Genomic DNA, 27,461 nt, shown 5'->3' on the forward strand with positions numbered 1-27,461 from the left:
TCTATGTTTAGCCTTTTGAGGCATTGCCACACTGCTTTCCATAGTGGTTGAACGAGTTTGCACTCCCACCAACAGTGTAGTAGTGATCCCTCCTAGCCACATCCCCTCCAGCATCTGTTGTTATTCGTTTTCCTGATCCTGGCCATTCTAACTGGAGTAAGGTGGAATCTTAGGCAATGTTATTTCAGGGACAGATAACATAACCATTTTTTCTTCTGTCTTGTGAGTTTTATTATTCTAGTTATCTCACATAAGTAAAATTACCCAATATTGATCTCTGTGTGTATGAATGTAGTGTACCTGTATGTGTACCTATATGTATATATATATATATATATGTATACACATATTAGGGCTTGAACTTAGGGCCTGACTTTTTCACTAAGGCTGGCACTCTACCACTTGAGCTATGGCTCCACTTCTGGCTTTTTAGTGTTTAATTGGAGATAAGAGTCTCACTGTCTAGACTGGCAGAGGAGGAAAGGGAAGTTCTGTAGTAGGAGGAAGGGCAGTGGGCAGACTGGATGCCAGATGGTTTCTGCTTTTGTTTTTGTTTGCCAGTCCTGGGCTTCAGCTCAGGGCATGAGCACTGTCCTTGGGCTTTCTCAAAGTCAGAGCTCTACCACTTGAGCCATAGCAGCATTTCTGGCCTTTTTTTCTATGTATGTGGGACTGAGGAATCGAACCTGTGTCTTCGTGCATGTTAGGCAAGCACTCAACCGCTAGGCCAAACTCCCGGGCCCCAAATGAGTCAACTTTTCTTTTCCTTTTTTTTTTTTTGCCAGTTGTGGGCTTGAGCTCAGGGCCTGATCATTGTCCTTGGACTTCCTCAAGGTTACAATTCTACCACTTGAGCCTCAGCACCATTTCTGGCTTTTTTCTATGCATGTGGTACCGAGGAATCCAACTCGGGTCTTCATGCATGCTAGGCAAGCACTCTACCACTAGGCCAAACTCCTGGCCCCTACTTCTGGATTTTTGTCTGTGTATGTGATACTGGGGAATCAAACCTGGGTCTTTGTGCATGCTAGGCAAGCACTCTACCACTAGGCTAACCTACTGGCCCCCCATTTTTGCTTTCTAACGGAAGCTCCAGGAACAGTCACCAGTGGTCATATGGATTTTAAGTAAGAACACAGGCTTCGGGGCCAGCATTCCAGCTCTGTCATTTCTCAGCACTGATCTTTGAGGCCTCAGATTTTCATCTGCAAAATTGGGATTGTTTTCTTTTCCTACTCTTGTTGGACTGCAGTGAAGGTGACCTTGAGCTCCATTTTTTTTAGAATAATAAAGGGCAGGCTACAAGGAAAACTAAGATGGGCTGGATGGCTAGACTACCTCTGTAGTGAATAGATAAGAAATTTACTTGCCTGCAAAGGAGTGCTGAGCCATGCATGGCCAAGGGCTAACATTGAAATCCAGTTAGATGCAGTTAGATTTTTATGGCAGCAGGAGAAGCTAAGGCAAGCTATTAGACAGAGAGGAAGTAGGGCAGAAAACCATATGGCCAGCCAAGTTCAAGTGTTCCCAGTACTGGGACTAAGTGTATGGACTGTAGTCCAGGGTGGAACTGGTAAAATAGGAGTCAGGAAGAACACCAGCATCAACGAAGCTATGCGTGAAGTGACAAGGGCAGGCTTAGCAGCTATGAGTTATGGCCAGGCAGAGAGAAACCAGATGCATTGTTCTGGGACCCTTAGTTCAGTTTATTCCACACCCCCCACTACCTGGGAATCATGTGCTTCTCCAGTGGTTCCTCAGGGACAATTCTTACAATCAGAGTAACTCCACTGTCATTTGTCTAGAAGTAAATTCATTTGTAAAATTTCATTAGGTGAGAAAAGGTGTTTCATTGTTCACTATTTTCTTTTGGTTTAGAAACAAACCATTTGAAGGAGTGAACTTGAATTTGATAGTGAGAAGACTTATTTGGGTCTTGCAAAATAGTGTGTGTGCCTGTGTGTGTGTGTGTGTGTGTGTGTGTGTGTGTGTGTGTGTGTGTTGATACAAGGGCCTTGAAGTATCAATTGCTAGGCTTTTCTGCCCATGGCTGGGACTCTACCTCTTGAACCATACAGGCTATTTGTTAGTTAATTATAAAAGAGTCCCAAGGATGTTTTTGCTCAGGTAGGCTTTGAACTCAGTTGTGTCTCCCCTCACTTCATGTATCTAGGAGTGCAGGTATGAGGCACTGACACCTGACTGATCCTGCAAAGTCTGGTTCTTCAAAATAGTGAGGTTTGGGCTAAGTCACTTGCCTTCTTGGGGGTCTCTGGACTGGATCTTTGGCTAACATCCATTCTTTCTGGCTTGCAAAGGGATGGACTCAGCAATTTCTCCATAAAGTGCCAGAAAGGTTTTTATATGCAACCTTGTGTTCTAAGTGTATAGTGCTATCAGGAGGCTCAGGCAGGGGGAAGGGCAGCTTTTTATCCATATCTGGGAAAATTCTTTCCAAGGACATGAGGCCCTGATCAGGGTAAGAGTACTCTATTGTTAGAATGAATTGAGGATGAATTAGATATGGCCCCATAGCCAGAATCTCATCATGACAACCAGCCTATCTCATTGACACATATGAATAATTTATGGTGTGCTTAGCTTGTTGGAAAGAAGGTTGAGCATAGTAGCCAAAACTTGCTTGCAATCAGGCTACTTCAATTAGAGTTGGTCTTTCATTTTCAGGGATCTTGAAAATGACTCCATTTTCAGGTTCAGATAGCTTATGTTTCCCAGCATAGTTATAAAAGCACTCCAATGTCTGTGCTGCTTATTTAGCAGCACTACTTGTTCGCACAGAGAAGAGGTCAGAGGCACTGCTACAATGATCCATCATGGTTTCTTTTATCTCTCCAGGACTTTAAAAACTAGCAATGTGGGAGAGCCAGGTGTAGGATTCAGAAGGGTTTTGAGAAGAAAAGTGTCTGGAAATAGCCTTGAATTACGAATTACCTACCCAGCGCATTCAGGGTGCCAGCAACAACGGCTGTCACAAAACATGAACTAAAGTGATGAAAGAACACAAGCCACAGGGAGTTGTTATTGTTTTGTACTTGTGTTCATTCTTGAACCCTTCAGGATATGGAGGCAAGGTCTCGCCTGGAACTTTACATACCCATTTCCTAGCTTAAATCCTTACTGGTTTTTTTTTGCATTTTTATTGTAATTAGTAAAAGGGTTACATGATATTTGCCAGATAGAAGGTGCATTAATTCACGTACATTGATACACTTTCACATGTCTTGGTACCCATTTCCCTCCCCCCCCACACCGCCCACCCGTCTTGGTTTTCCCCCCTTCCCTATCAAATTTCAAAAATCCAAATACAAATAAATTCAATATATCAGATAACAAAGTGAGATACTATAACAATATGAGATAACCAAAGGACAGCAAAGGAGATGAGAGACAACATAGTACATTAAGGACAACAATCATTCATTATATGGCTTTTGTTTCGATATCCTGGAGGTCCTTTCAATTGGCTTCATACTATATGGCCTTAAGTATCAAGATTTTGCTCTATTGCAGATCTCTGCTAGTAGAGCCCAAGATTTCTACTGATTATGACAAATGAGGGAAACCATTGAGCCTAAGTTCCTTTGAGTCTGGCTTACTTCACTTAACATGATTTTTTCTAAGTCTTTCCATTTCCTAACAAATGGGGCGATGTCATTCTTTCTGACAGCAGCATAGAATTCCATTGTGTACAAATACCACAACTTGTTGATCCACTCATCAACTGAGGGACATCTAGGTTGGTTCCATATCATTGCTATGGTGAATAGTGCTGTAATGAACATTGTTGTCCTAGTGCATTTAGTATGCCCTTGTTTCTGGATGGTTGGGTAAATGCCAAGTAGTGGAATTGCTGGGTCATAGGGGAGTTCTATGTTTAGCCTGTTGAGGCACTGCCACACTGCTTTCCATAGTGGTTGAACGAGTTTGCACTCCCACCAACAGTGTAGTAGTGATCCCTCCTGGCCACATCCCCTCCAGCATCTGTTGTTATTAGTTTTCCTGATCCTGGCAATTCTAACTGGAGTGAGGTGGAATCTTAGAGTTGTTTTGATTTGCATTTCTTTTATGACCAAAGATGTTGAGCATTTCTTCATGTGTTTATATATTTTAGATATGAGGCCTTTGTCCATTGTTTGGTTGGTGAAGATCTCCCACTTTGTTGGCTTCCTAATTAATTTACTAGCTATGTCCTTTGCCATACAAAAGCTCTGCAGTTTAATGCAGTCCCACTTATCCAGCCTTTCTCTGATTTGTTGTGATTCTTGGTCCTTATTAAGAAAGTTTCGACCTGTGCCAAGGAGGCCTAGTGTATCTCGTATTCCTTCCTGTAAAGTTTTCAGTGTGTCAGCTTTTACCTCCAGGTCTTTGATCCATTTGGAGTTAATTCTAGTGCAAGGTGACAAAGAAGGATCCAGCCTTAGTTTTCTGCATGTGCTTAACCAGTTCTGCCAGCACAACTTGTTGAAGAGGCTGTCTTTCTTCCATTCTATTTTTTTGGCTCCCTTGTCAAAGATTAGGTGGCCATAGGTCTGTGGTTTAATATCTGGTCCTCAGTTCTATTCCATTGGTCTTCCGCCAAAAAATTTGAGAATCTAGATGAAATGGATGAATTCCTAGCCAATATTAACATACCCACACTGAACCAAGAAGAACTAAGCCAACTCAACAGGCGTATTTCAAGCTCTCAAATAGAAATGGCAATTAGAGAAGCTAAGAAAAGCCCAGGGCCAGATGGATTCACAGCTGAATTCTATAAGGTCTTCAAAGCAGAGCTCACACCAAAACTCCTCAAGCTCTTCAACGAAATTGAAAATGAAGGTTCCTTACCAAACTCATTCTATGAAGCCAGTATAACCCTCATCCCCAAACCAGACAGAGATTCATCAAAGAAAGAGAACTATAGACCTATATCTTTGATGAACATCGATGAACTACTTCTCAACAAAATACTGGCCAACCATCTACAAGAACTCATCAAAAAAATTATACACCATGATCAAACTGTATTCATCACGGGAGGCAAAGCTGGTTCAACATATGCAAATCAATTAATATAATTCAACACATCAACAGGAGCAAGGACAAAAATCACATGATTGTCTCAATAGACGCGGAAAAGGCATTTGACAAGACCCAACACCCCTTTATGTTAACAGCTCTGGAGAAACTAGGAATCCATGGAACCTTCCTCAAAGTAATAAAGGCTGTGTATGAGAAACCCACTGCTAGTATTACACTTAATGGTGAAAAGCTAAAGCCATTCCCTCTAAGATCAGGAACGAAACAAGGATGCCCACTCTCTCCACTCCTCTTTAACATAGTACTAGAATTCCTAGCCAGTGCAATAAGGCAAGAAGCAAGCATAAAGGGGATCCAAGTAGGGAAAGAGGAAATAAAACTATCCCTCTTTGCAGATGACATGATTCTGTATTTAAAGAATCCTATAGACTCTACTCCCAAGCTCCTTGAGCTGATTCAAAGCTTTGGAAGAGTATCAGGCTATAAAATCAACCCTCAAAAATCAACTGCCTTCCTTTACGCCAACAGTGAGAGGAACGAGGCAATAATCAGGAAAGAAACTCCTTTCACAATAGCCTCAAAGAAAATAAAGTACCTAGGAATTAGCTTAACTAAGAATGTAAAGGACCTTTTGGACGAAAACTTTAAAACCCTAAAAAAGGAAATTAAAGCAGAACTAAGGAAATGGAAAAACCTCCCATGCTCCTGGATTGGAAGAATCAACATTGTGAAAATAACAATCTTGCCAAGAGCTATCTACAAATTCAATGCAATACCCATCAATATTCCAATGTCATTCTTTAAAGAAATAGAAGAGGCAATCCAAAATTTCATATGGAATAATAAAAGACCCCATGTAGCAAAAACACTTCTTAGCAGAAAGAACAGCGCTGGAGGAATTTCAGTTCCAAACTTTAGACTCTATTACAGAGCTATAATTATCAAAACAGCTTGGTACTGGCACAGGAACAGGCCTGAAGACCAATGGAATAGAACTGAGGACCCAGATATTAAACCACAGACCTATGGCCACCTAATCTTTGACAAGGGAGCCAAAAAAATAGAATGGAAGAAAGACAGCCGCTTCAACAAGTTGTGCTGGCAGAACTGGTTAAGCACTTGCAGAAAACTAAAGCTGGATCCTTCTTTGTCACCTTGCACTAGAATTAACTCCAAATGGATCAAAGACCTGGAGGTAAAAGCTGACACACTGAAAACTTTACAGGAAGGAATACGAGATACACTAGGCCTCCTTGGCACAGGTCGAAACTTTCTTAATAAGGACCAAGAATCACAACAAATCAGAGAAAGGCTGGATAAGTGGGACTGCATTAAACTGCAGAGCTTTTGTATGGCAAAGGAAATAGCTAGTAAACTAATCAGGAAGCCTACAGAGTGGGAGAAGATCTTCACCAACCAAACAACGGACAAAGGCCTCATATCTAAAATATATCAACAACTCAAAAAATTGAATCACTCCAAAACTAACCTCCAAAGTAACAACCATCCCATTAAAAAAATGGGCCAAAGACTTAAAGAGAATCTTCTCTGAAGAAGAAACAAAAATGGCCTATAGACACATGAAGAAATGCTCAACATCTCTGGTCATAAAAGAAATGCAAATCAAAACAACTCTAAGATTCCACCTCACTCCTGTTAGAATGGCCAGGATCAGGAAAACGAATAACAACAGATGCTGGAGGGGATGTGGCCAGTAGGGATCACTACTACACTGTTGGTGGGAGTGCAAACTCGTTCAATCACTATGGAAAGCAGTGTGGCAGTGCCTCAAAAGGCTAAACATAGAACTCCCCTATGACCCAGCAATTCCACTACTTGGCATTTACCCAACCATCCAGAAACAAGCCCATACTAAATCCACTAGCACAACAATGTTCATTACAGCACTATTCACCATAGCAAAGATATGGAACCAACCTAGATGTCCCTCAGTTGATGAGTGGATCAACAAGTTGTAGTATTTGTACACAATGGAATTCTATGCTGCTCTCAGAAAGAATGACATCGCCCCATTTGTTAGGAAATGGAAAGACTTAGAAAAAATCATGTTAAGTGAAGTATGCCAGACTCAAAGGAACTTAGGCTCAATGGTTTCCCTCATTTGTCATAATCAGTAGAAACCTCGGGCTCTACTAGCAGAGATTTGCAATAGAGCAAAATCTTGATACATAAGGACATATAATGTGAAGCTAATTGAAAGGACGTCCAGGATAGTGAAACAAAAGCTATATAATGAATGATTGTTGTCCTTAATGTACTATGTTGTCACTCATCTCCTTTGCTGTCCCTTGCTTATCTCATATTGGTATAGTATCTCACTTTGTTATCTGATATATTGAATTTATTTGTATTTGGATATTTGAAATTTGATAGGGAAGGGGGGAAAACCAAAATGGGTGGGGGGTTGGGGGGTGCAGGGAAATGGGTACCAAGACATGTGAAAGGGTATCAATGTATGTGAATTAATGCACCTTCTATCTGGCAAATATCATGTAATCCTTTTACTAATTACAATAAAAAAAATTAGAAAAAAAAAGAAACCAGGTGCCAATGAGGAACCACTGTACTGATAGCTTCTCAGGGTCTGAGATGTGGAGACTGAGGTTCCAAGCCGTCTCCAGAAGAAAAGTTCCTGACACTCAAAGGTCAAAAGTGGAAGAGTGGCTGAAGTGACAGAGTACGAGCCTGGAGCCAAGACAGTGCCCAGAACCAGAATGTAAGCCTCACAACTGGCACCAGGAAAGAACACAAACATTAACCACTTCATATCTGTCTTCCAAGCTCCACTGGAGGCATAAATAGGAACATCCCAGTCCAGAGGTAAGTGTGGATGAGGGGGCATGAAGGGACAGGTGTCCAAGGAATATCATAGGGCCTGCAAATGACATCACCTTTCCAAGCTGAAATGTAGTGTCCCCTAATCCACTGCTGACAGCCACACACTTGAAGGAAATCAAATTTTCCTAACTCCATCAGACAGACAGGATTCAGCCAGGCCTCAATGCTCAGGGCCCTGTGAGGACGGGCTTGTGATTGTACACTGAGAGACTCTGTGTCAGGGGCCAGAACATATTGGGCTGAGCCTCAGTGCTTTTCTGTTTGCAGGTTGGGACATGGTGGAATTTAGCCCTGAGGCCTGTCCACCGGGCATCCCATAGAATCTTTATGGTTCCTTAAATTTCCATTGCTCTGTTCTATCTCTTTGAAGTCACCACCTTAGTACACTGGAAATTGTGGTAAGAGGGATACAGGACTGGGCACCAGGAGGCACAGAGCCCATCTGTATCTCTTCTAAGGTGGTGTGGCTGCTGCACCCAGGTCTACCTGGGGAGAGTAGTATTGAACAGTTGCTGAAACACTGAATGGATGAGGTCATGCTCAGGACTAGCAAGTGGTGAGAAAAGGGGTCATCTGGGGAGGGTGTGTCAGAAGGAAGGGCTCAACTGAAGGGACCTCCACAGATGACCTCACTTCCTTCACAGTGGAACTTAGAACCTTGGTATCCTGGCACCCACAGTCAACACAAGCCCCCAACTGCTCACTTGTGTGGCTAGCAGACGTTCAGGAGATGTTTGCCCAATTTTTCTCAAATGGGAGAGACTCGGGCCTCATGGAAGAGCGCAGAGGGTGCCTGGCCCACCTGTGTGCAAACAAGGCCAGGCCTGGCCGTGGAAACTTCTGGAGATGCTGTCATTGGACCCCACAGGTGACATGGGGAAGTTCAGGGCAGTGAGAGTCTGGGCAGCTGAACATATCTAAATCCCCTGGTCATTAACGGCTCTGCTCTCCCTGTGTGTTAGTGTCTGTGTCTGTGTGTGCATGCGTGTGTGCTTAGGTGTTTGTGTGGTTAATAATTTTTAAGTAATTCACCTGACCCTATGTTTGCATATTCTTTGTGCCTTTTTTTTAGCATAGAGCTGTTAAGTATGCTTTGTCAATAGTCATGTGCATGCGTACTAAATGAATGACAAACAAAAATTAGAGATGTGTACTCATATTCGTTGACTCTGGCTAATCCCCACTCCTGTAAACATGTGATGACACACTACTCAGGATGAAACATAAGGAGTATGCTTGGTCTCAAAAGGGAAGGCCAGGTGAAAGTCATCCTAAGGGAACACAGACATTGTCAGGCTTTCCTTTCTCAGGTTAGTACCATACTGCATATTACACATGTTATTATGGTACTTGGAGGATACTTGGACCTTTAACTCTCACAGAATTTCCTCCATAGGCTGCCTTTGAATCTCCTTTACATCTCAGACTCCAGAGTAGCTAGAGTGCAGGCATGAGCCACTGTCACTGAGCCTGTTTCTTTCACCTTAGAAAAGGAATGAATCAAAGCATGACAGGACCATGATTTTTGGATTGTTTGCTTGTTTTTCAGTTATGCATTGAACTCGAGACCTTATTTGTAAGAGACAAGCCATAAGCCTGTAAACCTTAATCACAGTTCATTTTTCAATAAGTGGACTCCTCGTTAGTGCATTGTTGAGTATGGAGGATACTCAATGAGATAAGGGTACCTTGATCCAATCCTCCTTATGAATGGTGGTCATCCCATAGACATGAGGTTCAAGAGACCCGTGGTCACCCACCCACGCAGAACTGCAGCCTCTCAGAAAATGTCTCTGGAATTGCAGAGAACATACACTGGACTTACATCATAGGGTATTCCATTTAGATGCTCAGGGCCAGGAATGTGGCCTAGGGGTAGAGTGCTTGCCAGGCATGCACAAATCCCTAGGTTCAACTCCTCAGTACAACAGAAACAGGAAAGCCTGCAAGAGGTGCTGAGAAACAAGAGGTAGAGCCTTGGCCAGAATCTCTAGGAAACACCAACCCCCAAATAACTACTCCAAAAAACCAGGCAGTGACCCTGTGGCTCAAATGCTACAGCACTAGTCAGAGGAAAAAATAAAGTTTAAGGACAGCTCTCAAGCATAGATTTAAAGATATCCAGACTGGTAAAACAAAAGCAAAATTATATTTGGCAATTCAGTCTAGGCTTCTGAAAATTACTTGCATATATCCATAGAAGAGAGAGATGCACAAATACATAAGTATATATAAGTGTGTGTGTGTGTGTGAGTGAGTCTGTGTGTGTGTGTGTGTGTGTGTGTGTGTTCTCAAGAAACTCAATGGTATGATGTAACATAGTGGAGATAAAAAGCAGCTGCTGTATGTAGTCAAGAGTTCCAGCATCCCTAGATCTAATGACTCTCCTCAGTGTGTAGGCCCTTCCACTGTTAAAGAAGCTTCATTCTTGTACAGATGTTCCATGTCTTATGATGTCCTGAAATGCTGACTTCTATTCAGTCCAATAATTGCTAGAAAAGTGATTTCACTGCAGAAAATGGACAACATATTTCTGAATTCAAATAATGCCAATGGGGCTTATAGGTCTCAAAGGAGTATGTCACCAGATGACCATGAAACTCACATTCAAGAAGCTGCACACAGAACATTCTCCAACAATGATCCACTGCTAGGATACACAAATAGCCTAAAAAATACCAAACATGCACATCATTCCTCATATCTGGCTGAATGTGGGGTTTGTATGAGGTTCTACAATAAAATAGTCTTCTGATTCAAACCAGTGGAAAGAGATAATGAAGGACACTGCATATTAATGAAGGGAATGATCTAAGGGGAAAACACGCAAGAAGAGGTAAATAAACATTGATGCACAAACCAATGAATGAACTACGTACACTTTAAAACAGTGTCTTGAGGCTACCCAAAGACGATGGATCCATTCAACAATAGATATTAACAATCTACTCTCAGCAAAGTAAATGTTAACCCAACTAAATCAACTGTGAAAACCAGGCTGAAACATATGACAAAACAATTACCCCATATACTAATCTGTTTGCCTTATATATATACATATATATATATAAATAGCTACATACTGATGTATACATGTGTTAAACAATAGGTGTATATACATACTCAGAAACATATCTCTATGACCGACACTGTATAGAAAAACGTATTTTTCTTGTACGGTTTTGCTTTTTCTGTTTTCTTGTTTCTTTCTGTACACTTCTTTTGGTGTCTATCTTGGGTAGGAACATAGAACTCAGGACAAAAGTGTGAAAATGTTCATCAGTGATGTTCAATAGACATTGTACTGAAAGACATCTAGACAAGTCACATGTAGAAACAGAAGCAGGAAACTGATAGTTTGCGGAAGGAATGACACTGGACAAAAGGAAAAGAACTCAATCCATGTCCTATGTAACTGTAACCATTCTACGCATCTGTGAAAATAATGTAACTTCTTTACATAGTGATAAAAATCACAGTGAGAGCCTGGTTGGTTCTGGTGGGTGGATCAGAAAATCATGCTGCCTATGCAGAAAAGTCCCCATGAAATGTTCCTGCCACATAGCCACTGAAAACGCCACAGTAGACATGGGGCTTGAAGCTGTAGCACTCTAGCTTTGAGTAAAAAGAGCTCCAGAACAACATCCAGGTCCTGAGTACAAATTACTATAGACAGGAAGGGCAAGGTTGGAGACCTTGACAATACCCAGGTGCTCATGCGATCCAAGCTATGTGACCACAGCTGGGAGAGCCTGCGGGCTGCTTGGGGTCCTCTGCAAGCTGGCCGCCTGCAGGAAGGAGGGGCCCAGTCCTCCACCTCACTCCTGAGGGCAGATGTGCATTCAGTCTCTCAGGCCCCTGGCAAACTCTCTAGGAATAAGTGGGAGAATGTTGGGGGAGCGATGAAGGCACCAGGAAGACAGCAGAAGCACACGTGTGTCCAGGAGCAGGTAAGAAAAGAGGTCCCTGTGGCTGGAGAGACATGACAGAACACACTTCCCAGACCAGGAAATGGCCACACAGGTCCATACTGAAATACAGTGTTCCCCAAACCCACTGCTGACAGCCACAAAATGAGGAAGTCACACTTCCCTTGCGCCCACACTCACGCATGCTTTACCCAGGTGTCAATCCTCCCGTCCCAGTAAGGAAAGGGTTGTGCCCTGTCTAGACAACAACTGTGTATCAGGGACAGAGCACCTTGGCCTGAGCCTCAGTGATTATCTACTTGCAGCATGGCAACTGGTGAGACTTGACCCTGAAGCCTGACCACTGGGGAATCCATAGCATCTCTCAGGAGTCTTCATCTTAAGGTTTCCCTTTCGTGTCTTAGAAGACAAGTGAGGAACAGAGTGGGACTTGAGAGAAAAGGGGTTTAAGTTTGGGTCCCATGAGGCTGAGAACCCAATTGTGTCTCCTCCAGGGTGGTGTCTATTCCACACAGGTCTACCATAGAATTGAGGTGCTGGGATAACACTGGACAGCTGTGTCCTGCTCAGAGCCAGCACAAGGATAGAGAAGGGGACCTTTGGAGAGGGTGTGTCAGAAGGAAGGGGTCAATTGAAGGGACCTCCACAGATGACCTCATTGCCTTCACAATGGAACTTAAAACCTTGGTATCCCAGCACCCACAGTCAACACAAGGCCCCCACAACTCACTTGTGTGGCTAGCAGACGTTCAGGAGATGTTTGGCAGTTTTTCCTCAAATGGGAGAGGCTCAGGCCTCATGGAAGAGCACAGAGGGTGCCAGGCACACGTGTGTCCAAACAAGGCCAGTCCTGGCAGTGAAAACTTCTGGGTCATTGGACCCCACAGGTAACATGGAGGCCCAGGCCAGTAAGTGGCTGGAAAGCCCACCACATCTAAGTCTCCTAAGTCTCCAGTCATTACCAGCTCAACTTTCCATCTGTGTATTTGTGTGTGTTTGTGTGTGTGTGTGTGTGTGTGTGTGTGTGTGTGTGTGTGTGTGTGAGGGGGGAGAAAGACAGACAGACACAGACACAGAGAGAGGCATACAGACAGACAGAAAGACATGGAGACAGACGGACTGACAGAGAGTGACAAGAGAGTAAGACAGAGACTGAGAGAGACAGGAAGAGAGATACAGAGACAGAGACAGCAAGACATACATAGAGAAAATAGGAACTTATTTTAATATAATTCCCTGGACTGTATGTGAGAGTCCTCTTTGGTTCCCTAGTTTCAGCTTAAACTATTCCCCTGGTCCCACTCCAGGATGAAGCTCCAAGCCAAGGGGAGGGATGCAGGGCAGGAACCCTGGAGCAGCTGGTGGAACACTTGGTGCCTGCCCAGCTGACCGGGGAACACTTCTTCATCCCCACCTTCCTCTCCACTTACCGAAAATTCACCAGCACCAAACAGGTCCTGGACCTGCTCTTCCAAACGTGAGTACCAACTGCAAGGGCAGTGGACTGTTTTTCTCCACGGGACCCTGGGAATGTCCTGCACAACTCTCAGGGCTACTGTGATCCTGTGGAGTGGGGGTGGGCAGAGAAGCATTTTAGGTTATGCCAGGGCCATGGGAAATGCCTTGTGTGCTCCCTAGTAGTGTAGGCTCAGACCTGTGACCTTCTTCCTTTGGACTCAGCTTTCTGCCTCCAAGCTCTGAGCCCTCAGACAAAACAGACTTTCCCTGTTTGGAGAATGGTTCCTCAACTACATCTAGACAGAGAAGGTATAGCTGAAGGCAGAGTGAGAGACCCTCGGCCCATAGGATTCTCAAGGGAGAAATGGCTTGTCCCTTTCCATTGCACATAGGTTGAAGCCCCTCCGGGTCTGGACATGTTTGTAGGGAGAAAGCACAAATAAGCCGCACTGTTGCAAGCCGGATAAAACACAGGAAGAGACAGCCAGTAACTGTGCAATTCCTCCACAGGTTCAGTAGAGGTGAGGCCTTCAAGGACTCCTCTACACAGGATGAAATCCTGCCTTTCTCCAGCCAGGATGGCATGCCACAGGACAAACTCAGAAAGTGAGTGGACTTTGGTCACAAACGAGGGCATCTGTGTGCACAGTGGAGCCAGGTTTGAGTGTAGCGTGGTGGGCAAGCTCAGGATCCCAGAGATCTTGACGTTCTCACCACAGGGTTGAAGTGTGCCATATGTATGCAGGAGCAGGCTGACCCATGACCGGGAGTTCTGTTGGGATCACTGGTGGAGGCTTCAACTCAGAGCTGAGCCCTGTGCCAACCCATCCTCTCCACAGCCCCTGATGCCCAGCCTTGCCTGTCCTCACCATGGCCTCGCAAACAGGATTAGAGCATTGATGTCATGTTTTAGGACTTCTACTGACCCTAGGAAGGCTGGCAGAGTAGAAGGCCTGGCTGGGTCACCAAGAGAACAGTGAGGTGGGGAGATAGCCCACATGTGGCTCTTGGAACTGAGGCAGCAGAGTCACCAGTGGATGTGAACCAGCAGCCAGTTCATGCCAGGCATACAACAGACCCCATGGAGACTCCATGCAGTGGGGAGGGACTGGAGAGCTGCAGGAGTATGGGGAGCTCCCTGGAGAGGGCAGAGTTGCTCATCCCATGATTGGGTGCTGGCTCCCTGGAATTCCCTTCAATCCCTCCTTGGTTCCTGAGGACTGTCACTACCTCCACCACCAAAGAAGCTTGGCTTGGGGAGATACTGATGTCCATGTTTCAAATGAGTGCTGAGAGTGTCTGGGGTAGCCGCTGGCCAGGTTTCTGACTCTGCTGCCCACCATCTTCCCCTAGTGCCCTCTCTTCTATCCTGGACATGTGCCTGGATGAGTACTGGGAGGACTTCTGCCAGCCTGCACACTTTGCCTGCCTCAAGCAGTTGCTGGTTCACCTGAACAGGCACATGACTGGAACACACGTGGAGAGCCATGCACAACTGCTCCTGGCTCAGATGGAGGCCCAAGAGCCCAGCCAGTCACAGCCTGATGGTGTGGAAACTGGATGGGAAGGCAGAGGAAAGAGGCGGGATGAATGTGGGCCATCAGAGGGTAGAGAAGGCTCTAATATAGGCCTTGTGCCATGAAGAAGACGCTGGAACATAGAGACTGTGCAGAGACGTTGAAAATGAGGATGTGTAGAGGGATGGAATTAGGGAAGTCAAGGGGAAGAGGGTGTTTATTCTCTTCTCAAAGCCTCGGGACAAATCCTCCATGGAGAGTGCCCTTTCTTCTCCTGCAGCTCTAGCATTAGCCCAGTGTTTGTCTAAGTATAAGAAGAGGGCAGCATTGAGCTCCAAGCTCTGGCGTGCAGCCTAATTGCAGGAACATTACCAGGATTAGACCAAAACCCAAAGTCAGCCTTGACTCTACTGCACCATGAGGTTGGAGCAGCAGCATCAGGTGTGGGTGGCAGCCATGTCTTCCGGGGACACTGAGGCTATGTCACATGCAGTACCAGCCTCCTTTGCTCTGCTGATTGGGAGCCAGTTTGAAACTTGGCCTCATGGCATTCTCCCAAGGGAACCAACACCCTGGCACCTGGTCCACAGCTTGGGTGGGATCCCTTAATTTATGGAGAATCGAAATAGGACCCGGCATGCTTTCCTCACAGGATCTTCCTGTCCTTCTTCAGGAAGCACAGGGGAGGGACTGAACCAGGAGAAGAAGGAGGTCTTGGATTTCCCTCCCCTGTTGGTGGCCGAGCAGCTCACCAGAATGGACTCGGTGAGGCCCTCGGCAGGGAAGGGTGCACGAGGCTTCCTTCTGTGCATGGCTGCATTCTCATCCTCCTCCTTCCCCTAGAGCCCAAGCTTTCATCCAGCCTGAGCTTCACCTTGGCTCACGCTTCCTAGAATCACTCTCTTAAGTGCAGACACTAAAGTGTACATGACACCTCTGTGTCCCAGGAGCTATGCGTGGAGAGGTGCAGCCAGAATCCCAGCTCCTCCGCATTTGGCAGGGACCACATGAGCCCAAGCAATTATGAGGATTCTGGTGTGTGTGCCAGAGCCTAGTGCAGAAATCAGAAAGTGCTAGAGAAGCAGCATCTGTGGATATGAACCAAAGGATAGGCACAGGGTGACTTGGGAGGGGAGAAATTCAGGCCTAGGCCAAGGAGGAAGAGTCACATTGCACAGCAGACCCTGACATGAGCTAGGGACATTCAGATGCCCTCCAGGGTTGCGAAGCGGCATGACATCCCTACAAACCCATGCCTAAGCCTCAGAGACCCCTACACAGCCTGAGTTCTCAGCGCATCTAAGGCCCCCAATCTGGGGCTGGGCACAGTGCTGTGGCCAGGCAAGGAAACAATCCTTCCTTTGGCAGGAGCTGTTCCTGAAGGTGGTGCCCCACCACTGCCTGCATTCTGCCATTTCCCAGAAGGACAGACACGACATGGAGAACTTGGCCCCCACCATCTGGGCCACCTTCACACAGTTTGACCAGGTGTTCTCCTGCGTGCTCACCACCTGCTTAGGGGACCACAGCATGCAGCCCTGCTCCAGGGCAAGGGTGCTAGAGCACTGGATCTCGGTGGCCATGGTAAGACACAACTGCTGCCTAGAGACTCTCCTTTCAGAGTCTTATGTTCTGAGGTGTTCCAATGTGCTCAGAGCCCTGTGTGGACTTCAGGGCCTCCTGCCCAAGGCAATCTTGTCTGGACTCCCACATACCACACATGCAATGGTGCTCACTCCTTCCTCACACTCAGGAGTCAGGGGCAACTTCACCCAGGCCTGGTCAGCCCTCTCTCCCCTCTGAAACCTCGTAAGCACCTCCCCAGTATCCTTGTACTGACCCTGGCTTAGCCCAGCCAGCAAGGCATCAGGTGGCAGCAGTAGCATGCAAGGCTCCCACCCCCTTCCCATGCAGGAATGCAGAGTCCTCAGGAACTTCTCCTCCCTCCATGCCATCCTCCCTGCTCTACACAGCAGAGCCATCCAGCACCTGGACAGCACATGGCAAGAGGTCTCCAGGTGGGTCCTTCTCTCCACAGAAGCTGGGCACACACAGGGACTAGCCAGCTTCACCACCAGCCCCAGAGCCAAGCCTGTATGACCTGGGCTGCTAGCCAGGAAAACAGGGACAGTGCCTGCATTATGCCTGTTCATGCACCGGCAAATGTTCAGTTCAATGTCTCACGGAAGCTGGACAGAGACCCAGAGGAGCTGTCCAGGGTTTCTGTGGTAATTCTACATTTCTATCCAATGGAAATCCAAGCACAGTTATCTAATACAACTGGGCTGGACTCCATTGGGACAGGAAGAAGAAATTGCTTCCAGCTCCTGGGTCCTTGGGAGCGTCATGCAATCATTTGGAAACCTCCTGTTCAGGCATCTTGCAGGCCTGGCTCTAAACCAAAACCAAGCCTGTCTGCCTTCTCTCTCACTGACCATTTGTCACTTCTCTCTGTCCCTCCTACAGAGACAGCATGCAGATATACCAGAAACTCTCAGAGATCGTTTCTCCTTCATGCTCTTACTTCCGGACCAAAGTGCTACTCTTTCAGGTAGAGAGAAAGGGGTCAGAAAGAACAGGGCTAAGAAGGCAAAAGTGGGATCCAGTTCCAAAAAGAATTGCTTTCCCGTTTTTTTTTTCTCTTCATTCTGAATCTTGAACTCAGGGCATGGCTGTTGTCCACCGTTTATAATACCCAGTGCTCTTCATTTTCAGTCCCAAGCCCACTCCACGTTTGGAGTTGATTGTAATTCACAGACTCAGTGACTGTGGTTTGAACTGGGATCCTCCGATCTCAGGCTCTTGAGTACCTGGTATGTAAGTCAGCTGCACTGCTCAGGAGTGAGTTGCTCTGCCATGGGATATTTCACAGCTGTCCATGGAGCCAAACAGACATAGCACACACTTGGTTTGGATCTTAACATTCAGAGCCAGGATGTCTACCTGAAGGAACTGGGTCTCTCTGTGCTCTCCCTAGAGCAGATGCTGCTCACCGCCATACAAACACAGAGAAGGACTAGACAGTGGAACTGAAGGTGGCTGGGGGTTTTCTTGACAAGGGAGGCCAGGCACTGCTCACTCAGCCCTGAAATCTCAGCTGGACATGACTGCGAACCCAAACCTTGAGACTCAACCATGAAACCCCCCAAGTGAAATAGTCGCTCAGATAGAGTCACCCACAGAAATCAAGAAAGGAAAAGATGTATCTACCTCTACATTCCAACATACTGAGATCCTTCACACATGATTCCAGAAGTCTCAGTGGGAAGGGCTACAGATTGCACTCCTCAATGCCTTGACCCGCTTATCCACTACAGTATATCTGGGGAACTCCCCACCCAGATGCATAGAGAAAGATTTCTGCCAGGACACAGACACAGAGGGAAGAGCTTTGTGGGACAGAAGCTTTCTCATGATTCTGAGCCCCCCACCCTAGGTGAGGAAATTCAGAACTTTTGTTTTTTTTTCTTTTTTGTTTTTTATTGTAATTAGTAAAAGGGTTATATGATATTTTCCAGATAGAAGGTGCATTAATTCACATACATTGATACCCTTTCACATGTCTTGGTACCCATTTTCCTCCCCCCCCACACCCCCTTCCCATCTTGGTTTTCCCCCCTTCCCTATCAAATTTCAAATAATCAAATACAAATAAATTCAATATATCAGATAACAAAGAGAGATACTATACCAATATGAGATAACCAAGGGATAGCAAAGGAGATGAGAGACAACATAGTACATTAAGGACAACAATCATTCATTATATGGCTTTTGTTTCAATATCCTCCAGAACTTTTGTGTTAGGAAGTTAGCTGAAAGTCCATAATCCTCTCCCTCCTTGACTATTCTACCCTCCGGCCCATGACAACTATGGGAGCACTCCCTTACTGGAGCCTGCTCACATAGTTAGGGTGTCTCTTCTATGATTGCCTACACTGAAGTGGACAGGCCACCATCCCTTCCTATTACTCGGTCCTCTCCTCTCACCTATGAAGACTGAGGAATCTGCATGACTGATGAGACAATGAGGAGAAAGAAATTTCCAGGAGTCCAGAGAAGGCACTGGCAGAGAGACTCAGGGCAGCACCAACAGTGGGAGAGACCACTGGATCCCATAGCGCTCAGAGGAAAGTTATTTATTTGCAGAGTTTGCAGATGAGGAAGCAGGCAGAGAGAGGCCAGTTCACAGCATGGCATCCCACAGATCTGCTGAGGCAGAGACTTAACCAGAACAGAGCAGCAGGTGGCACTAGCTTTGGCACCATCCATGCTCACGTCAGGGACAAAGGTTGAGTGGACACATGTCTCAGGAATTCTGCTCTCCATTGTGACAGGAGCCTGGTGACTTTGCCCCCCAGGAGAAGAAGGCCAAGAGAGGCCAGAGGCAAGCTGAGGACATGGTGAGTGACTGTGTCCTGAACGCACCAAGAGTGCCTGTAAGAGAAGAGAAGAGAGGTCTGCTTGCTCATCTTACCTCTTGTTCCCCTGCCTGAAATAACTCCATAGACATGGGATTTGATTCTTATAATCCCTTGTCTTGAGTGGCTGCCAGAGACAAAGGAGGAGTAGAAGCAAGAGCATGGCAAAGCCTGTGTGGCAGGTGGCCTTCAGAGGCTCCCTAACTTGGGGAGGTGTCAATGCCACCCTTATACTGTTTATTATCCCAAGTGCAGGGAAGGGGCTCTAACAGATTGGCAGAAGGTCCTCAGGTGACTCTGATAAGAAAGGCCCTGTGAGGATGGAGGCTGTCTGGGGAGGCCTGCAATGGGGTCCTAGGCCATGGCACATCAACCCATCCAATTCCACAGGTTCACATCAAGGGCACTGTGCCCTACCTGAAAACTTTCCTGGGAGACTTCCGAATGATCGACACGGCCTTTAGGGACTTCCTGGATGTGAGTAGTCTGGGCATCACTGAGCTGCTGGGGTTGGGACAGAAAGTCTCCTGCTGTGTGCTGAATTCTGGCACAGTGAAGAGTTTCTTAAGATATCACTGCATCCATCTTAAGAAGGGACATCCAGAGCTGCTGGGACAGGGAGCTAGGGCACATAGCACAGCTGGGACTCAAGTTCCTCTGGGCACAGTGGGCAGTTGGGATTAGTGGAAAACAAAGAACAGGCCAAGCAGGCACTTGTGAGTCCGGCTCAGCTGAGCCCTCAGTCTCCCCATGTCCTCAAAAGGTTTGGACAAGATGATCCCAGAACCTCTTTGGAGATGTGTCCAGGTCCCATCTAGGACTTTGTTCACAGGCACATGTAGATGCCCTCTGTCCCATGGAAGAGGACCAGCCCCTGACAGGGAGGACTGAAGGGAGGAAGGGCGGGGTTCTCCTCACATTGTTCTCTGCCTTCTAGGAGGGAGTCATCCATTTTGAGAAATTGAGAAAGGTGAGTTTCAGGTGCCCTCCTGGCTGGATGGGGACCAGCAGCAGAGTCAGCTTCAGTCACTATGACCGGTAGGGAAATTTGGTTCAGAGTGCAGATCTTTCCCGAAGACAGGGTGGGAATGTGAAGTGGGAGAGGAGATCTTCCTGTGAATGAGTGTGGACAGTTATGAGAGCCACAGCACCCTGATGCACTGAGGCTTCCCAGAGCAAAGTCTGGTGAATGGTCATCCTCTGGGCATCACAGCGCAGCCCTCCACTCTCCTCATGCTCTCCCTGGCCAGGAATATGCAATCATGGAGCAACTGAAGCAGCTACAGGCAAGCTGCAGCTATGAACACATCACCCCAGAGGAAATGTTTCTAGGCTGGTTCAGAGACCTGAAGCGGCTCAGCGAGGAGGCCAGGTGAGCTGGGAGGCACTAGGACAGGGAGAGTCGCCTGTCACTGGGAAGTGGTGCCAGCCTGAGTGTCACATGTCTGGACTTGAGGACTTACACTCCCTAGGGGCAGTGACCAGGTGGGTGGTAGGCTTTGAATTCTAAGCAGACGCTGGGAGGTCCCAAGCTTCAATTTGATCTGCTCACCTCACACCCCTTGCCTAGCTATGTCCTGTCATGTACACTGGAGCCCCCGGGACAGAATGACACTGCAAGCCCTCCGACCAAGAAGCACTTCAGCATCTGGATGGCCTGGAAGCAGTAAGGACCTTGCCACTGATGGGCAAGAGCCAGGGAAGATGATGGGATGGTTGTGGGAATGAGACATTTCCACTGAGAAGCCAGGTGTGGCACTCAGTTCTCTGGGGTGTCTGCCCCTCTGCTCATACTGAGTTCTGGCTCTGTGATTCATCCATCACATAAGGGAATGGGAAAAGGTTAACTGACCCAGATCATGGAGTGGAGATTCAGGTCCTGGTGGGGAGTGGCTTCATGTCTAATTGTCCCACTGGTGACCATGGATGCTCCTCACAGGAAGCTTGTTTGTACTGACAGATGACCTATATCTGCTGTCTGACTTTCTACCAAATTAATCACTCTAGGAAAACCCTGAATAGAGCAGGTTGTATATGCTTATTACATAAGTCACCAACAAAGCATGAAAACACAACACAGTGAATAAGAGAAGCAGTTTATGACAGAGAAGGGAAAGGCAGCACATCTTGCAGGGCCAGTGGATGGAGGGGAGCCATCCAGGGGAAACTGATACCTGACCAGTAGAGGGACACAAGGCAACCTTAGAAGCAAATAACATTCTCCTGGGGGCCAGGTATGACCTTAGCAGGTTTTCCATGGGAGGTTTCATTGTGGTCCAAGGTGCTGTAACACAAGTAGTCACTATGACATATCTTCAGAGGTCCCTGGTAGTATGGAGTCACTAGGTCACTAGGTCAAGTGCATTGTATCTGCTTTCACATAGACAGGTGATCACTAGAAAATGGGTGCATGAGACAAGTGTCTAGCTCATTCCCACTGAGGAACTGAGAGGTAGCAGAGACTGGAAACTGTTGGGGGTGGCTGTGCCCTGCTTCTGGTATTCCAGCCTAACAGAGTCAAAATGAAAGCAGAGCAAACAGAAAGGATGAAGAATTCACCACAGTATGTTTGGGGTGTGTGTGTGTGTGTGTGTGTGTGTGTGTGTGTGTGTGTGTGTGTGTCTAAACATAGGTCTTTAGTTGATTCTTTAGTGGTGTTCTAATCAGATTGAGAGATCATTGTCTGTATTAATCATATAAAAACATCCCTGAAGTTGAATTGGTGCCAAATGGTCATTCTATGTTCAACTTATTGAGAAACCCACAGACGCTTTTCTACCATTGCTTTCCCATTTGGCATTTGTGTCAGCAAGGTCTGAGGACTCCAGTGGTCTGTGGTTTTGCTGAATTTTGTTGGTGATCCTAGTGGGTGAGACAGTAGAAGTCCAGCTCTGCTCTGCATGTGCTTGCCACCTTTGGGGTATACTCTCTGACTAACTGAAGTATATGCTCAAACCCTTGGTGTTTGTTGCATCTGCTTTTGTTTTTCAGACATTAGTTTTTGAATTAAAAATATTGTGAATACAAGATCCCATCCAGATACAAAATATGCCTATGTTTCCCTCTATTTTGGTGCTATATTTTTTCACCCTGATTATGTCTTTTAATGAAATCCAACTGAACACTTGTTTTCTATTTCATTGTAGTAATTTTGATCCTTTATATTTTTAATGAAAAAGTATTCTCTTCAAGCCTCTGAGTACATTGTAATAGATAGGATGTTGCAATTGATGTACACAAAAAGGCAGAAGGAAGGAACGTCAACCCCAATGCAATTATTAGTTTTTGGTATCCATTTTATTATACAAATCACCTCTTTCTTTAATCATGTGTTTTTAGAAGCTTCCAAACTATTATGATGACTGCGCATTCTTCATGTGGTTCCATACATCTCTCATAGAGAAAAACAGGTAAGGACAGATTGTAAGACAGATTGGCAATTCCTTTGCCTACTATACTAAGCTCATTTTCTACAAAAATAAAGAATTGCTTAAGCAAACATTTCCTATCCCCTACCATAAGGCAATGTGTCAGTGAAGAGGCAATTACCCAGATCATAATAATGATCAAGTTCTCTCACGAAGTGTACATCTACCCGGTTCCTGGAATATAGAAAGGTCTAAGTGGATGTCACTTTATTGGGTCATGATTGTGGGATTAGTCTAGGGAGGCTTTAGCTGGCTTTCTTCTGCTGTAAGCACATTTCCATGTAGGACAGAAGTTTTAAGGCCTGAGAAGTATTAACAATTTCAAAAGCATTGTTTGGTTAACCTCCCCTTTGAAAAGGTTTCCTCATAACTGAATGATGTATTATTGCTAAGAACCTACTACTTTATCTAGAAACTCATTCCTGAACCTACAAAGACTCAGTTTTCAGGAGTATTGACCTGTGGTGGTAAAAAGAAAAACACTTTCTAGATCATTCACATCAAGGCAGAAATGACTGTTGCCATGTCCTCATAAAAGTGTGAGGATAGATATGAAGACCTTGGAGCTGGGGGAGGTGGCTCAGGCCTATTATCCTAGCTACTCAAGAGCCTGATCAAAACATTAAGGCTCAAAGCCACCCTGGGCACTAAAGGACCTGAGACTCTTATCTCCAATTAACCTCTAGAAAAGGGAAATAGGGGTTGGGTTAAGGGTAGGGTGTTATTCTTGGATTGTAGAGCTCAGGGACATCACTCAGGCCCCATGACCCACCAAAAGGGAGAGAGAGAGAGAGAGAGAGAGAGAGAGAGAGAGAGAGAGAGAGAGAGAGAGAGAGAGAGAGAGAGAGAGAGAAAGAGGGGGGGGTGGGGAGGAGAATGAAGACCTTGGGCCATGAGTTTGTCCTAGTGGTAGAGTGCTTGTCTAACATGCACAAAGACCCAGGTTTGATTCCTCGGTACCACATATATAGAAAAAGCCAGAAGAGGGGCTGGATAGTATTGGTTACATCCAGTGCCAGACTTCTCTTGAAATCTGAACTGGGCCTGATAATACCTCAAATCTATTAAGACAGCAGCAAGAAAGCCTCATTTCTACAGATTTGTAACTCACATACAATTTGATTTTGGAAAGAGTAAACTCTACATTTAAAGGAAAAATTCTATCAATTTTCTTACGTGTCCAGCTGTCTCTTGAGCAAAGTCCTCGACAAAGGCAGGGTGTTTACTTGTTGCTTCTTGTCAAACTGGTTCTTGCTAAAGGATAGCTTTGTCCTTTCCACCACCATCATCTCATTGGAGATTATAAGAACATTGGATCCTCCTTTTTGTAGTCATTTCTGGAAAATTGGTATCATTTTTTCCTTGCTTGATAAATCTTTTTTTTTTTGCCAGTCCTGGGCTTGAGCTCAGGGCCTGAGCACTGTCCTTGGACTTTCTCAAGGCTAGAGCTCTACCACTTGAGCCTCAGCACCATTTCTGGCTTTTTTGTACGTATGTGGTACCAAGGAATCGAACCCGGGTCTTCATGCATGCTAGGCAAGCACTTTAACCACTAGGCCAAACTCCCGGCCCAATTCCGGCTTTTTTCTATGTATGTGGTACCGAGGAATCGAACCCGGGTCTTCATACATGCTAGGCAAGCACTTTAACCACTAGGCCAAACTCCCGGCCCTTGATAAATCTTTTTTACACTGATGAGATTGTGGCTTAGACAAAAACATCATTTCACCGATTCAGGGCGATATAGCTGGGCACTGGTGGCTCAGTGACCTGTCATTCTAGCTACACAGGAGGCTGAGATCTGAGGAACAGTTTGAAGCTAGCCTGGGCAGGCATGTCTATGTCACACTTATCTCCAATGAGTCCTTGAAAAATCAGAAATGCAACTGGAGCTCAAGTAAGAGAGGGTCAGCTTGAGCAGAGAAAGTTTATTGAGAACTCAAGGTCGTGAGTAGAAACCCCACTACTGTCATTAATGTAAACAAAGACAAATACAAAAAAAAACCCCAGAACACTATTTAATTACGAGGTGTCATTATACACCCAATTATGTCTTGGTAATTATTGTGACAGTCCTGGGGCTTGAACTCATGGCTTCTGCACTGTTCTTTGGCCTTCTCAAGGCTAGAGTCCTACCACTTGATCCACAGCACCACTGTCAGCTTTTCCTATGTATGTGGTACTGAGTCATTGATCCTGGGTCTTCATGCATGCTAGGCAAACACTCTTACACTAGGCCAAACTCCCAGCCCCTTGGTAACTTTTGTTAATTATAAACACTTAGAATATATGTTTGTTTGTTTATTTGAAGTAGGGAAAGGGGCGAAACAACATGATTGGAAGGGGGTGGGTGGAGGGAAACAGGGAGAAACACATGAGAAGGTGTATTAATGTGTAAGAAGACCTGCACCTCCTACTACCTGACAAATGAAATTTAAAAAGTTTTACAAAACACTTAGATAATATGCTCAATGTGGGTGTCAGTAATTCTCTAACAGGCACGTTGTGACTGATCAATTTGTTTCTGAAGATTAAGGTCTTTTATGTCATTCCAAAGAGGCAGAATGGGCTAAGTAGTGAAGACAAGTAGGACTTAAATCCTGGTTGCAGCCAGCAAGTCTCTTTGTAAACAAGGGTGTGCTATTGGATGACTATTCTGTTTTGGTTTTATTGTTCTTTTTTTAATGTCGGGAGAATGTAAAAATGGATTATAGTTATATTCGTCAGGTAGTAGGTGCATTACTTCTCATATAATTGTACCCCTTCTCATGCTTTTGTCCCCTCCTCCACCTCCCAGTCCTCTCTTTTCCCCCCATCCCTTCCCTGTTTCAAATAAACAAATAAATGTGTATACAATATACCAGGTAGCAAGTCACACACAGTAACAACATGAGAAAAACCATAAGGGCAAAAAAACGAGAAGAGAAATAACATAGTACATTAAGATCTACAATCACATACTGTAAGCCCTAAAAGAAAATGTAATGACTTTTTTTCCTGTCCTTAGACTTTATTTAACACGAGCTGACCTGGACAATCCACATAAAGAAAAGACATGGAACATATATCGTCCAGACTTTGCTGTAGATATATTCTTTGAAGAAGTCTTTCAGTGACAAACACACTATCTTTATACCCATCACTGTTTAAATTTTCTGTATGTTTATTAAATAAATTATATATTGGTAATAGTAACCTGTCTTCAGCGTGTGTATGTTTCTATGAACTCATCAATGCATGTATACATATGTACATACATCATAATCTTGAATTGGCTAGTTTATGAATTTACCAATTGTATGTCTCCACAACTACTGGCCTTCTTCTCTCAATTCATTTTCTTTCTTCCCTGTGTATCCATTTTTCAGAATTGCTACAAAAAAGCCAGGAGTGGTGGCTCACTCCTGTAATCCTAGCTACACAAGAGGATGAGATCTGAGGATCTGGGTTCAAAGCCAGCCAGGGTACTAAATACCATGAGACTGTTATCTCCAATTAACCACTAGGAAAACCGGAAGTGGCCCCTGGCTCAAGGGCCAGGGCAATAGCCTTGAGCTGAAGAGCAAAGGGATTGTGCCCAGGCCCAGAGTTCAAACCCCATGACCAGCAGAAAAATAAAAAAGTACTGCTAGAAAAATATGCATATAATTTACATCATTCTACCTCTAATAGTCTATAGTGAAAATAATTTATTTCCAATACACTATGTTACAAGCTCTTTAAATTTTAAAAAGAGTTTTCAGGTAAGATAGGTATTTAGAACTACTTATGTTCCAGCAGTAACCCTCTTGGGAATTTATCCAAAAGACTGAAAGTCAGTATACAATAAAGATATATATATATATATATATATATATATATATACCTCCATGTTCATTGATGCACTAATTACTATACAACCATGTTAAGGAAACAGCTCAGATGCCCTACATCAGATTGATCCAGAGAGAGAGGAAGAGTGAGGAATTTTATATCAAAATGGACCTAGGTAAGTTGAGAAATGGAAAAGATTGGGAGAAATTGGGAAAAATGATTGAAGGCGTGGCATGGATCAACATGCATTGCACTCAGAAAGTGACATGTTCGATTGAAACCACTAATTAAATATAATGTACTAATTAAATGTAATGCAGAAAAGATTTTCCAAAGATGTTTCAACTGGGAGATAATGACTCATGCCTGTAATCCTAGCTACTCAGAAGGCTAAGATTTGAGGATCCCAGTTCAAAGACTGCCTGGTCAGGAATGTATGTGATTCAGATGTCCAGTTAATCACGTCCCCAAAAAAGTAAGAAGTGGATTAAGTGGTAGAACACTACACTAGAGCCAAAAAGCTCATGACAGTGCCCTGGCCCTGAGTTCAAGCACATAATGGGCACATACCCAGGTATATTCCTGCATGTATGGGCTCTCCCCCTCTCTCTCCCTCCCTCTCTCTCTCTCTGTCTCCCTCTCTCTCTCTCTCTTTTTCTCTCTCTCCCTCTCTCTCTCTTTTGCTCTCTCTCTCTCTCTCACACACACACATACATACATATGCACATATGCACACACAAATTTTAAAAAGGAAAATAGACTTTTCAATATCATAGAAGAGCAAAGTTATTAGTATACTTCGGTAGCTACTTTAGAGAGTTATGATAATTCTAAAAATAGTAACATTTATGGAGCCCAATCATAATAAATCGCACTGCCTAAAAGCTCTTCAATAGTAAATTCATTTAGTCCTCATAATTCAAGTGCTATCATTACTTCTACTTTTCTGGGAAATTAGAAGTTTGGACAATTAGATATATCAAAAAATTAGAAAGT

The 27,461-nt window shown here is 44.9% G+C and overlaps 1 long non-coding RNA gene across 1 annotated transcript; it reads left to right on the top strand.

The window, feature by feature from the left end:
- The first annotated feature begins 22,556 nt into the window (after positions 1-22,556).
- Positions 22,557-25,847, top strand: LOC150039393 (uncharacterized). Its single transcript, XR_016534437.1, has 2 exons — positions 22,557-22,634; positions 25,660-25,847. It is a non-coding gene; the product is annotated as an uncharacterized LOC150039393 (long non-coding RNA).
- Positions 25,848-27,461: the final 1,614 nt, after the last annotated feature.

Source organism: Megascapheus bottae, unplaced genomic scaffold (genome assembly GCF_031878675.1).
Source record: "Megascapheus bottae isolate mThoBot1 unplaced genomic scaffold, mThoBot2.hap1 HAP1_SCAFFOLD_40, whole genome shotgun sequence".
NCBI classification, from domain to species: Eukaryota; Metazoa; Chordata; class Mammalia; order Rodentia; family Geomyidae; genus Megascapheus; species Megascapheus bottae.